General features: G+C 43.0%; 1 pseudogene; it reads right to left on the reverse strand.

The window, feature by feature from the left end:
* Positions 1 to 1121: 1121 nt before the first annotated feature.
* Positions 1122 to 8276, reverse strand: LOC136653740 (vomeronasal type-2 receptor 26-like; annotated as a pseudogene).
* Between the last annotated feature and the right edge of the window lie 5108 nt (positions 8277 to 13384).

Here is a 13384-nt window from a genome sequence, read left to right on the forward strand (position 1 = left end):
GATAAACCTTGGAGCGCAAAAATAAAACAATTGGGAGTTGAGCCTGACTTACTTGGTCATCTGTCACAAGCCGAGGCTTTCAGGCTCGTTAAAGGGAGACTCCTGGACATTCATTCTTCCAATATTTTATTTGCTGCCATCAAAACTTGTTCACCTTTATACTATCACTTACCGGTTAAAGTAGGCGAAATTCCCAACTATCTTTACATTTTGGAATGCCCAAAAATTAGAAGGGCCTTTTCTATGGCCTGTAGTAATTCTTTTCCATCTTCTGTTCTTTGGGGTAGATTTAATGGCATCCCTTTTCAGGAAAGAATCTGTCCCTGTCCTCAGTGAGCTGTAGAAACGTTAGACCACCTTCTTTTTCATTGTCCACTTCATAATGAGGCAGAAGGAAATGTCTAGCTCTCCAATTTCACCTTAACTCCCTTGCTGAGGATTTTGCTATATTGCAATTCTTATTAACCACCACTGATTCTGATATTGTTTTTCAGATAGCTAAATTTATTTCACAAATTGTGGTGACCAATTTGAAGCGTGCCCCTACTCTCTGAAGTGCTTGATTTATAGGTGTCATTTGTAGTCTGCTATGTTGATAGTATATGTTTTTGTTTTTCTATTTGGCATCCCCTAGCTTTTTATGTATGAATGTTCTCAATGTGTTGTAATTGTATGCCAATAAAGGTTCTGAAACTGAAACTGAGGTGATTTACTAATTAATACATTCAAAATTTACTGCTTGTTACCATTTCTTGTACTTCCTTTTCATACAGATCAAGGTTCTCTAAATTCGAAAAAGTAACAAAACAATTATGAAACAGATTTTGGCAAAATCTTAAAATATAACCTTCCATGGCTAAGAAAGTGAAATATTTCATGGATTTCCCGCCATTAATTTTATTTAAGAGGTTTGGACAATGTAAATATTGTGCATTAAAGTAGGATAATACCTAGATTAAAGATATCATTTCCACTACATTGATACATAAATGTGAGACTGCATTCCTCATTAGAAAACCAACACAGGGATGTAGCTTCAAAGAGTTATGAATGTGTGTAGATTAGCAATTTTAATTGTATGCAGTGGGAATCAGTATTAAATTTAGTTGAATTTTTTTTTGTTACTTAAATGTTCTTCTCAGTTGTTCTCTTCTGTTCAAATCAGGCCGCACTACAATAGTGTAGCATTTGGGGGAAAAGATGCAGACCAGCAACCCAGCACTGGAGGCCAGGATGGAGAAGATCTCCACAGTCACCATGTATTTCCCTTTTGTACTCAGGTAAGCTGGAACAAAGGATAACCAAACACTGCAAAATATCAGCATGCTGAAGGTGATGAACTTGGCTTCGTTGAAAGTGTCTGGCAACTTCCTGGCCAGGAAAGCCACACTGAAGCTGATGAGAGCCAGAAAGCCCAGGAAGCCCAACACACAGTAAAACATGAGAGTTGAGCCCTCGTTACATTTCAGTACCATTTCTGCAGTCAGTGAGTTCATGTCCAGACTGGGGAATGGAGGGGAACTTGCCAACCACACAGTGCAAAGGATGGCTTGAAGAAGGAAGCAGGTGAAAACCACGTAACAGGCCAGTGGTTTCCTCACCCATTTCTTCATCTTAGAACCTGGTTTGGTGGCCATGAAAGCAAGAACCACAATCATGGTTTTGGCCAATACGCAAGAAACGGCCACTGAGAAGATGACACCAAATGCAGTCTGTTGAAGGAGACACGACACCATCTCAGGTTTGCCAATGAACAGTAAAGCACAAAGAAAACAGAGCAAGAGGGAGATGAGAAGAGCATAGGTGAGATTCCGGTTGTTGGCTTTGACAATGGGAGTGTCCTTGTGCTTAATGAAAATCCCCAGCACCACAGCAGTGGCGAAAGAAAAGATGAGGACAAAGATGGCTAAACTCATCCCCAGAGGTTCTCCGTAAGACATGTATACAATGTATTTTGGAATGCACAAATCCTTCTCCTTGTTTGGATAGTGATCTTCTGGGCACTGAAAACAGTGATCCGTGTCTGGAAAACAAAGCATGGTTTTCAATACAGCACACCAATGTGTGGTTCATTGTACTCATAAAATGGATTATTATAAAGACCTGAATGAGCATGGCAAATTGACTATGCAAATAAAACATTGTTCTGTTTTCATTCTGTTTTAGAACCCAATTCTTGACACCAGTGGTGCAAACAAAGAAGGTTATTCTATCTCTGCATATCAAATGTCAGGGTTGATCTCTATCTCCCTTTGTCTGGATAGACTGGAATATTGTGTTTTTCATATCAGGGAAGTAGGGTCATCCTCTTAGCTGCAGTCAACAGCACTGAATCACGGACACATTTTTCACCATTATGACAATCATTATCAATGCAGTGGGTCCTCTTTGTCTTGGGTTTGGCATCCAAGGATTTGAGTATCCAGATGCTGAGCCTATGGCTGAGGTTCCTCAGAAGACCACCTTGATGCAACAGGAAATGGCTCTTGGTCTCATCAGAGAGTTCTTCTGAGGCACAGGGAGGCTACATGCGACCTCCCTGCACCTCAGAATGCCTCGGCCCAGAGACATGACTGGAAGTAACTTCGGTTCTCATTGACGTTCCAGATGTCACCTCCAGTCACATCCAGGAGGCTTCTCAAGAGGTTAGGAGGCCATGCACAATCATCTAAGGTACTTCCAGGACTTCTGAGAGGAATTTTATCAGGTTGTACCAAGTTTCTTTTAGGCCCCTTTGCCAAGAGGGAAGAGTGAAACTCAGCGGGGGAGGGTAGTGATGAGCGAGCAGAATAGGGGCAGGGAGGGGCAAAGAAGGGTGAGGGGAAGGTAGAGACAGCTGGAAAAGTCTTTGGAGCCCAGGTCTACCCACTCATGTGGCATCAGTAGTGTCCCCAGCAGATAGGAAAATGTCAGATCCCAGGAAATTTCTGCCCCTCCTTTGGGTCCTGGGCCCCCCTTTTGACCCTGGGCCTGGGTACAAATTACCCCCTTTACCCCCTTCTGCTAGGCCCTGGGTACTTCCCCAGATAAGTAATGGAAGCACTGAGCTTTCTCCCCCCCCCCATGGATTTAATTATTTGTGGAATTTGGTATCCATGGGGGGTCCTGAAGCAGATACCCAGTGGATTCAGAGGACTCAATGTATACTACACAGTATCAGGTAAACTCCATACATTCCATTTCTTACCCTTCTCATTTGAAATTTTCCCTTCTGGGCAGGGGAGGCAATCATAGCAGCAAAATGGTTTATCTTCCTTCTTCGTCCTTCTGTATCCTGGGTGACAATTCTCATTGCAAAGAGAAAGGGGCTGTGCCTGTCCACAGATGAAAGAGCAGGATACGTTAGCTTTCAGAAGAAGGACATTTGGATGGTTGTTCAAACAAGCACAGGTGTGCATGGAGATCAAGAACGGTTTCTGCTAAAGGTGTGAGGAACGTTTTGGAGACTTGGGTTGCCCCAACTACACCTACAAGAACAAAAAATAAATAAACACTTTCCTGGGCTGAATGGCAAGTGCTCTTGAATGGCAAGAAGTGGAATGGGGGCAGGAAGGGTAGTTACCAGTAGCGCTTGTGTGAGCAAGTATACTATATTCCTATCCTGACCTTTTGTTACCGCCACAAGCAAAATGGCTTCCACTGAACCAAGGACACCCATTTGGGAAGCTCATAGGGAAATGGAGGCTTCCTCCAGGGTAAGGGAATGAATGTGCCCTGACTCTTTGCTTCAAGTTAGCTAATTGAATATTTAGGATTGGAAATCATAACTGAAATGAAACTCACCCAGCTGACAGGAAACAGAAAGAGCACTGTGTAGAGTCTGAACAGTGAATCTTTTTATAATTTATTTTATTTTAAAGATGTTGCAAATAACTGGAGAGTCCCCACATACAACAAACTTTACCTGGTTAAATCTGCTGGGCCACACAATGGCATCATCATCAATAGAAAGCAAGATGTCTTCTGAAGCCCTGGGCTCTATCCTCCCAACTTTGACTCTACGAAAGGACTGGTTTGGGAATGTGACCCAGTTGATAATATCGAATCCAGCAACTAAATTTCCATCCTGATCAAAGGAAACCTTTTCCCCTGCGCTATTGTTGAAGGAGAAACTTCTCAGGAAGTCGTGGAGCTAGGAAGTTGAGGGGAAAATCACAAGCTGTACAAAACGATGCAAACATACAATAAACTGGTCAGCTGTCAGATGGACAGTTCTTTGCTTAAAAGCCTGATCGAGTACAAGCGTAGAGGAATTCCAAGTAGTAGCAAAAATTAAGTGCCACAAAACCTCTAAAATTATATGAATAATATATACCAATTGCAGATGTAAAAATTGCAGACATTTGTGACTTCAGGTGACCCCATTACCTTAACCTCAACAAGTTGTTTATTAATTGTCATGAACTAATGTCATGGACATTAGGACAAGTGTAGAAGAATTCCTAGTAGTAGAAAAAATTAAGTGCCACAAAACCTCTAAAATTACAGTGGTGCCTCGCAAGACTAATGCCAAGCGCAACGAAAAACTCGCAAGACGAAAGCATCTTGCTATTTTTTTGGTGACTCGCAAGATGAATTTTTTTCCTTTTTTTTTTTTGGTTTGTTTTAAATTGCACTTCGCAAGATGAAAATTTCGCAAAACAGAACGACTCACGGAACGAACTAATTTCATCTTGCGAGGCACCACTGTATATGAATAATATATACCAATTGCAGATATACCAATTGCAGTCATTTCTGACTTCAGGTGTCCCCATTACCTTGACCTCAACTAGTTGTTTATTAATTGTCATGAACTAATGTACAGTGCCAATAGGGGGAAGAATAAGAGTAAAAAAATGTAGAAGGTGATCAAACAAGAATATGCAGTGTTATTGCTAATCCATATATTGGTAACTAGGAAATTGAAAAGCCTGTAAAACAAAGTTAAAGTTAATCAGATCTAGCTGAATTAAACAAGTCCATTTGGAAATTAATATGAGCAGGATCACCAATTAGTTCTAATGGAACCTCGTAAAGACCTGGCACATAGATGTTTTTCTGGAAAGAGATGTTTCTATGTGACCTAGGATCTGGGGTACGCACGGCAAGGATAAGCCCCCCAACACCAATGTCTGCTCAGGACATTACCTGCCAAGGCTGATGATTCCTCAGATTTCATCTCTTTTCATTGGTCATCTCTCTGTGTTTGAATTTGGATGACTGAATGGCTTGCAAAGCATGTGCCACAGAACAGACTGCATTATAGATGCTGTAACTGTGGCTGGTCATGCTCATTTCAAAAACAGCGCCGGGCAGAGTCTCCAGCTTCTCCTCCCCTGTGCAAATTTCCTCATCCACCTTGGAGTTGGAGAACACACAGCCAAATGCCTGTTCCCAAAACGCTCTGATAAAACCATCTCCTTTGTCCGAGGCTGGTTTTCTGTTACGGAGAAATGTGCTGAATCCTGTCACCTGCTTCGAATGAAGGGCAAAGGATAGAGCACCGTGGATGAAGTGGATGTCCCAACTTCTTTGAATGGGAAGTGACATTAGTTCCATCTGGGCTGACATAATCCAGACCTTGCTTTTTCTCCTCATGGGTACATCTTCAAATGCTGGAAACTCAAGCATCACTCTCAAGATTATTGTGGTATGAATTTCCCCATGTATGACTACTACATTGGCAGTGCTCCCCATGACAATATTATATAGCCCAAACAAATCGTCCCCTTGTTCAGCAATGTTATTTGAAAAACTTTGTGATGGAAATCTTTCTACAAACTCAAAGCAAATACCACTTTGTGAAAACGTGGGAAGCACATCTTGTATAAACCTCTCTCCAAGGTCATCATCTACATAGATCACCCCAATCCATATCCATCTGAAATGAAGAAGTAAGTGTAGAATCCCCCTATATTGAAGAGCTCCATTTGGGAACAGGCGGTGGAAGAAAGCAGCTTCTGTCTTGTGATCCATCACTGGAGCAGAGCCATATATGATCTAAATAAAATATTATAAAATACTATTTTTGAAAAAAACCCAAGTTAAAACTACTTTGCATGTGAGTTACAGTGATGCAGTTGTAAGTGATGATGCTTGTCCACAGATATCAGCTAGGATAGAACTTGCCTGGTAAGCATTTAGCAAACATCTTGGACATGTCTGCTCTTTTTTCAAACAGAACCATCTGTTCTCTCCTTGTTCTTCAATTCATTTATTCCTAGCTTTAAAAAATGTAATTGTGTGTTGGTGCATTTTTTGAAATTTCACAGTCATAACGACCTACTTAACTGACAACAAAAATTTGTCAGGAATGCAAATATTGACTCCCTCCGCCAGCATCACATGTACCATAGAATACAGATCACGAGTTGCTTTTCAGGAACAGGGTACTATGCACTGTCAGAAACACATACACAAACATATGCACAAGAGAACTCCGCCATTGGGCATCTAGATCTCTTGTGCTCCAAAAGCACACCTTACTTGTGGAATCTTGTAGATGCTGAGAATGGTTGCCATGTGGCGCTGAAGTTCTGAGTTAGGACCCCCGATGATCGCTTCTGGATAGTTCTGGATATCACACTTGTAGTTCGGGATGAATCCACCTCGTGTGGTGAGGAGTTCCAGAGATGCATGGTAGATCCAAACTCCACTTAAAAGGCTATTATAGATGTTGAAACCAAGGGTGATGTTCGGTAAGATCTGGGGATTTTCATTCAGCTCACCAACAGCAAAGACCAAGGCCATGATGTGTTGGTAATATTGAGTCATTACCCTGCAATGACAGTTGTATGATGCATTAAAGGACCCCTGCTTCAGAACGTGGCATTCCCAATATTATTTCCATGCAGTGCACGGTCCTATTCCGGGGAAGTGTGAATTGGCATTGTTACACAAAACAGAACTTTGGGCTTTATATGAGGCAGTAGAACTACGTACTTTGGAAGCTTCTAGTTAAAACCAATATAGAAACATTCACAACATTTAATGCTACAATTCTGAAACAAACCCTACAAGTTTGGCATCTTTGTCCCACCCTACCTCATGCATGCAAGTCAAAAGTGTCCCCTGACTGGGAGAAGATCCTGGGGAGGCAGGACACTCTTGCTCTCGAGGGACAGTTGCATCCCAGAGACTCCAGCCGACATTCCCTCCCACCCTTTCTATAGTCTGAGACTGCTGGTTGAAGGCAAGGTAGGATTCTTTTCTTGCTAATTGGCTTGAATTGGCAGGTTTTTCGCCTAACCAGTCTGTAGTTGAACATTCCAGTGTTTTCAGTTAGGTTTGTCACCATTTAGGTCACTTTAGCTGGTAGCGTTCAGGGGACGGTAGGTAAGAATAATCATCAGGTGGCCAGAGCGTGAGCCACTACCACTCTGCTGATGCTAAATCAGCTCAAGGAGGCTGGCTGGCTGACCCCAGGTTGCCTGAAGAAAACGAGCCTTATTCCCTTGCCAGTGGGCAAATTCTAGCTCAGCTGCCTCAACCCATAAGGGTTTGCTTTGACAGGCAAAGTTGATTGTGGATTCAGTGCAATTTTGAGTCAGATGGACCCTAATAGGTACGTAGGTGGCTAGAACAGCTTCAACTAGATTTAGATCCCCACACATTTTGGGAAGCTAAGTTTTGCCCTGCTGTTTATTGTATAATAAACCAAGTGGCCTGGTTTAACTCCGCTCCTCTGGTTTGTGTGTTTATTTGGGGTGTGTGGGTAAAACATAAAAAATTAAATAAATGCTCAAATATTGCCTAAACTATTATAGTATTTCAAATATTTAGCACTTGAAATATTGAAAATAAATTCCCAGATAGTGCATGGAAAGAAAAGCATGTGTGGAAACTCAAAAAATACCTTTTTAACAATTAGCATCAAGATGTCTCCCAAAATTACTTGAGAAAGATTGCATGCAAAATATTTCAGGAAAATAAACATGCAAAAAAGTCATCATAATGACATTACTATATAACCAGAAAAACAACCAGAGCAAAAGCTTATCCATCTTAGAATATTTGTGGATTATTATCTGGAAAAAAATGAATTATATCTATATAGCTAGCAAAGCAACTCCTTACACAATGCCGTCAATGAGTTCAAGAGAAGGACACTTTTCAAAGGCTACTGGATTTAAAAACAAGTAGTTCTGAGCAATGATGCTGCCAATGACAAAGTCTCCTGGTTGATAATACTGGTGATCAATAGGAAGAGGCTCACAGACACTACCTTTACGAAGGGGCAACTTGCAGACTGTTTGAGGCAGCAGGACTAATACTAATGTCATAAATGCCACCATCTTGCATGAAGATCTTTCTAGAAGTAAATTTGCCATTCCTACATTTGCGCATCCGTGGGAAGCACAGTTGGGCTTCACTCAAATTATTTGGAGCCAGAATGGGGAAAAAATGCCAAGTTTCAGCAATCAGGCTCAGGAAGCCCTCTCTGTCTCTAACCTCAACTGTAAGTGCCACAGGAGATATTAAAAGCAGCAGCCTCCAGTCTTCTTGTTTTGGTACTGACCACTGTATTTCCCAAGGGACCTGGAGAAGATCTTATAGAAATAATGAGAATTAGATCAATGCAGCGCGTATAATCATCCTCTCAGGGTTAGATTTTGTCTGACGTTACACAAGAAGAAACAAGTTCCTCAACCTCTCAACAGAATAATTCTCTGGTCCTCCCCAGTGGGACATGAAAACATTAATTAGCTAGTGATGGCTGGTAGGAAGAAAAGCCACCAGAAGACTCCCTCCTGGACACCTCTTCCACTTCACGTTGAAAAAATTGATGAAGGGAAAAAGGAGGTAGAAACTGAAAATTGAAGTAATCAGAAAGAAGAGTTACACCCATAAAGGAGGAACAGTTTGCAAATGGTTTATCTGCAAAGCTGGAAGGAACAAAATCACATTCAGACCTTTGAGAGGTCTCTCTAAAACCTTTTAAATATAGAAATATATAGCAGAAAATTAGTTTTGTGTTTAGGTTCACACTAGAATGGAAAGTGTGCAGTGGGTATCAAAACCAACTTCTGCATCAGCTGTAGTACTGTGACTGTGTCTCTGACCTCCTGCACATGATTAAAGAATTCACAAGCCAAAGACCTACTTGGGACCTATGCCCCTAGAGCACCCCCAGCATCCCACACAGAGAGTAAATCTTGCTGAAATCAGAAGGTGTCTGATCCCAGGAAATTTTGGGGCCCTTTCCTTTCACTCCTGGGTCCCCTTTCCGCACTGGGCCCACGTACAAATTACCCCCTTCACCACCCTCTCTTGGGCACTGCCCCCCGCCTGGGATCTGTGGATCTGGTATGTGTAGATCCTCTTATCCACACTTCCCCACACCCCACACCCCCCACACCCCCACCTTTATGCTCATTACAGTCGTGCAAAATGCCTCTTGTTTTAACCTCTTGCAAAACTATAACCTCCTGCTTTAATAGACAAGCAAGCAAGTGATCTAGAAGGAAGTGAGAACTTCCTCTATGTTAACTTCCTGCTTTTGTTCACTTTCCCTTCTAGCCTACCTACCTGTTTGTCTGTTAAATTACAAGAGGCTGCCTGCCTGCTTGTCTGGTTAAAGCAAGAGACGTGCATAGCAAGGTTATGTGCATCAAGGGTTAAGCAAGTTGCTACCTGGGGAGGGAGCACTGCTGCCCACACCCCTTGGCATTGAAAAATCAGACAGCAGCCTCCAGGGGCTCTAAAAAGTTGGGGAACCTCTGGTGTACACCAGTGGCGGAGTAGAGACTCTCCAACAAGGATACTGTTCTTGGGTTTATTGGACAAAAGACCCAAATGTGGACTTGAAAGGGAACACCACAAATTTCGTAGTAACCATGAATGAAGTGTGCAAATGCAGTGTGAAAAGGTACTGTGAGTTGGGCTTCAATAGAAGGTAGAACTTGCCCTGCTCAAACTCAAATTTGCTAAAACAGGCAATTGTCGTGCAGCTGTGCCAGCCAGTCAAAGGCAAACAATTCCCACATTCTGATAGAGGCAGGAGACAAGGCAGCTGGAAACAAGTCACCATCTTATTCATACAAGTGAAGATCTATGGCAAGTGCTCTTTACAATGTGGACACCTGTGACAAAACTAGGATGGAATAATTCCAGTGTTTTCTTTTGTCGGCAAGACCCTTCTAGCTCTGGGCAGCAGATAAGTAATGTCAGCCCTTTCACAATTGAGGAAGTTTGTGACAGCATCACCCTCCTCAGGCTGCCCTGCCTTGGACATTGGTGAAGGACCATAGCGGTGGTCCCATCCCATTTCCCTTCCACCATCCAGCCTTGAGGCAGTGGTGTGAAAACTTCTTGCTTTGCTCAAAAATTTTGCCAGGTGCTCACCATTATTATCCTGTTCTTCCTTCTCCAACCTCCAACCTGCCGGATGTGATCAAAGCCAGGTGACTCAACACACAGAACCACAGGTTAGAATTATGGAAAGTGCATGTCTATGAAGCAGGCAAAAACAGTCTCCCATCTAACGCCAACCAGTGAGGCTAAGGCTCACACTTTTGGGGCACAACACAGGCAACTAGTGAATCCTATCGTTTTCCTCAGAATGGGTGGGTGGACATGAAATTATACATATGGTGATGATTTTGATCAATATTCTAGAAAGATTCACAAACAAGATCATGTCAGAAATACTTAGTAAACATGATCAAAGTCCATTATTCTATCTAAGTGAAGGGTAGAAGAGTGTGCCAGAAAGTCCACTACCCAGGTACTCCAGAAGATCATGTTCAAAAGTAGTTAGGACATCACAAAGCTGGTAGGAAGCATTGATGCATCCATCTACACAGAGTGAAATCCTTTCAAACCAGTTATCAGGGCAGACTCCTCCCATGGCAGAGTTTGAAGAAATTGGGTTGGACCAGGGACACAGAGAATGCTTGGCTGTTGGAAGTAAGAATGTTGGGATAACTTGTTCAGCCCAAGAGTAGGATTTGGCTGAATGACTTATCCCAACATTTTTGCAATCCTACCCTCGGGCTGAATGATCACCCCATCAATGCAAAAAGGTGCATGGATTGGAAGCCTGTGGTCTACACTTTCAGAAGGCTATTTAAAACAGCCAGGAATCAGGAACCGTCACTTGAATAGTAGTTCTGACAATGACACAGGCTCATAGAATGGGGTAAATTGTGAGCTAAGTCAGAAGTGTCTTGGTCACCATTTCTGATGTTTTACTATGTGCTTCTGTGCCCCAGAATAAGACACCAAATGGATGGAAGAGTTAAATGGTTGCACAACTGGTCCTTCTCCCATGCTGTCAATGCTATCCTTCTCTAAACCCAGGGATTGGGACAAAACCACCCTGAAGCAGATGATACATGGCTCATTTTGTCATAGCACAATGCTGTTTGGTATCCTCTTTAACACTGATGGCCAATCAGGTTGGGCACCAGCCAAAATACCATACTCATTATAGGGTCCATCTATAATTCCACCATTATAAGTTGGTGGAATGCCTCATCAAAGATAGAATCTCAAAACACATAGACGAACAAACCTTGCTGAGGGAGAATCAGCCTGGCTACTATAAGGGTAACTCTTGCCTCACAAACCTTTTGGAATTCTTTGAAAAGGTCAACAGGCATGTGGATGCAGGAGAACCCATGGACATTATATATCTGGACTTTCAGAAGGCATTCGACACTGTCCCTCACAAAAGGCTACTGAAAAAAACTCCACAGTCAGGAAATTAGAGGGCAGGTCCTCTTCTGGATTGAGACCTGGTTGAAGACCAGGAAACAAAGAGTGTGTGTCAATGGGCAATTTTCACAATGGAGAGAGGTGAAAAGCGGTGTGCCCCAAGGATCTGTCCTGGGACCGGTGCTTTTCAACATCTTCACAAATGACCTGGAGACAAGGTTGAGCAGTGAGGTGGCTAAGTTTGCAGATGACACCAAACTTTTCTGAGTGGTGAAGACCAGAAGTGATTGTGAGGAGCTTCAGAAGGATCTCTCCAAACTGGCAGAATAGGCAGCAAAATGGCAGATGTGTTTCAGCGTAAGTAAGAACATAAACATAAGAACATAAGAACAGCCCCACTGGATCAGGCCATAGGCCAATCTAGTCCAGCTTCCTGTATCTCACAGCGGCCCACCAAATGCCCAAAGGAGCACACCAGATAACAAGAGACCTCATCTTGGTGCCCTCCCTTGCATCTGGCATTCTGACATAACCCATTTCTAAAATCAGGAAGTTGCGCATACACATCATGGCTTGTACCCCATAATGGATTTTTCCTCCAGAAACTTGTCCAATCCCCTTTTAAAGGCGTCTAGGCTAGACGCCAGCACCACATCCTGTGGCAAGCAGTTCCACAGACCAACCACACACTGAGAAAAGAAATATTTTCTTTTGTCTGTCCTAACCCGCCCAACACTGAATTTTAGTGTGACCCCCCCCCTCAGGCGTCTCTTTTCTAGGCTGAAGAGGCCCAAACACCGTAGCCTTTCCTCATAAGGAAGGTGCCCCAGCCCTATAATCATCTTAGTCGCTCTCTTTTGCACCTTTTCCATTTCCACTATGTCTTTTTTGAGATGCGGCGACCAGAACTGGACACAATACTCCAGGAGTGGCCTTACCATAGATTTGTACAACGGCATTATAATACTAGCCGTTTTGCTCTCAAAACCCTTCCTAATGATCCCAAGCATAGAATTGGCCTTCTTCACTGCCGCCGCACATTGGGTCGACACTTTCATCGACCTGTTCACCACCACCCCAAGATCTCTCTCCTGATCTGTCACAGACAGCTCAGAACCCATCAGCCTATATCTAAAGTTTTGATTTTTTTGCCCCAATGTGCATGACTTTACACTTACTGACATTGAAGCGCATCTGCCATTTTGCTGCCCATTCTGCCAGTCTGGGGAGATCCTTCTGGAGCTTCTCACAATCACTTCTGGTCTTCACCACTCGGAAAAGTTTGGTGTCATCTGCAAACTTAGCCACTTCACTGCTCAACCCTGTCTCCAGGTCATTTATGAAGAGGTTGAAAAGCACCGGTCCCAGGACAGATCCATGGCGCACACGCTTTTCACCTCTCTCCATTTTGAAAATTGCCCATTGACACCCACTCTCTGCTTCCTGGCCTCCAACCAGTTCTCAACCCACGAGAGGACCTGTCCTCTAATTCCCTGACTGTGGAGTTTTTTCAGTAGCCTTTGGTGAGGGACCGTGTCAAACTCCTTCTGAAAGTCCAGATATATAATGTCCACGGGTTCTCCTGCATCCACATGCCTGTTGACCTTTTCAAAGAATTCTATAAGGTTCGTGAGGCAAAACTTACCCTTACAGAAGCCATGCTGATTCTCCCTCAGCAAGACCTGTTTGTCTATGTGTTTTGAGATCCTATCTTTGATGAGGCATTCCACCATCTTACCTGGTA

The sequence above is a fragment of the Tiliqua scincoides genome, chromosome 5, assembly GCF_035046505.1.
Source record: "Tiliqua scincoides isolate rTilSci1 chromosome 5, rTilSci1.hap2, whole genome shotgun sequence".
Classification (NCBI taxonomy): domain Eukaryota; kingdom Metazoa; phylum Chordata; class Lepidosauria; order Squamata; family Scincidae; genus Tiliqua; species Tiliqua scincoides.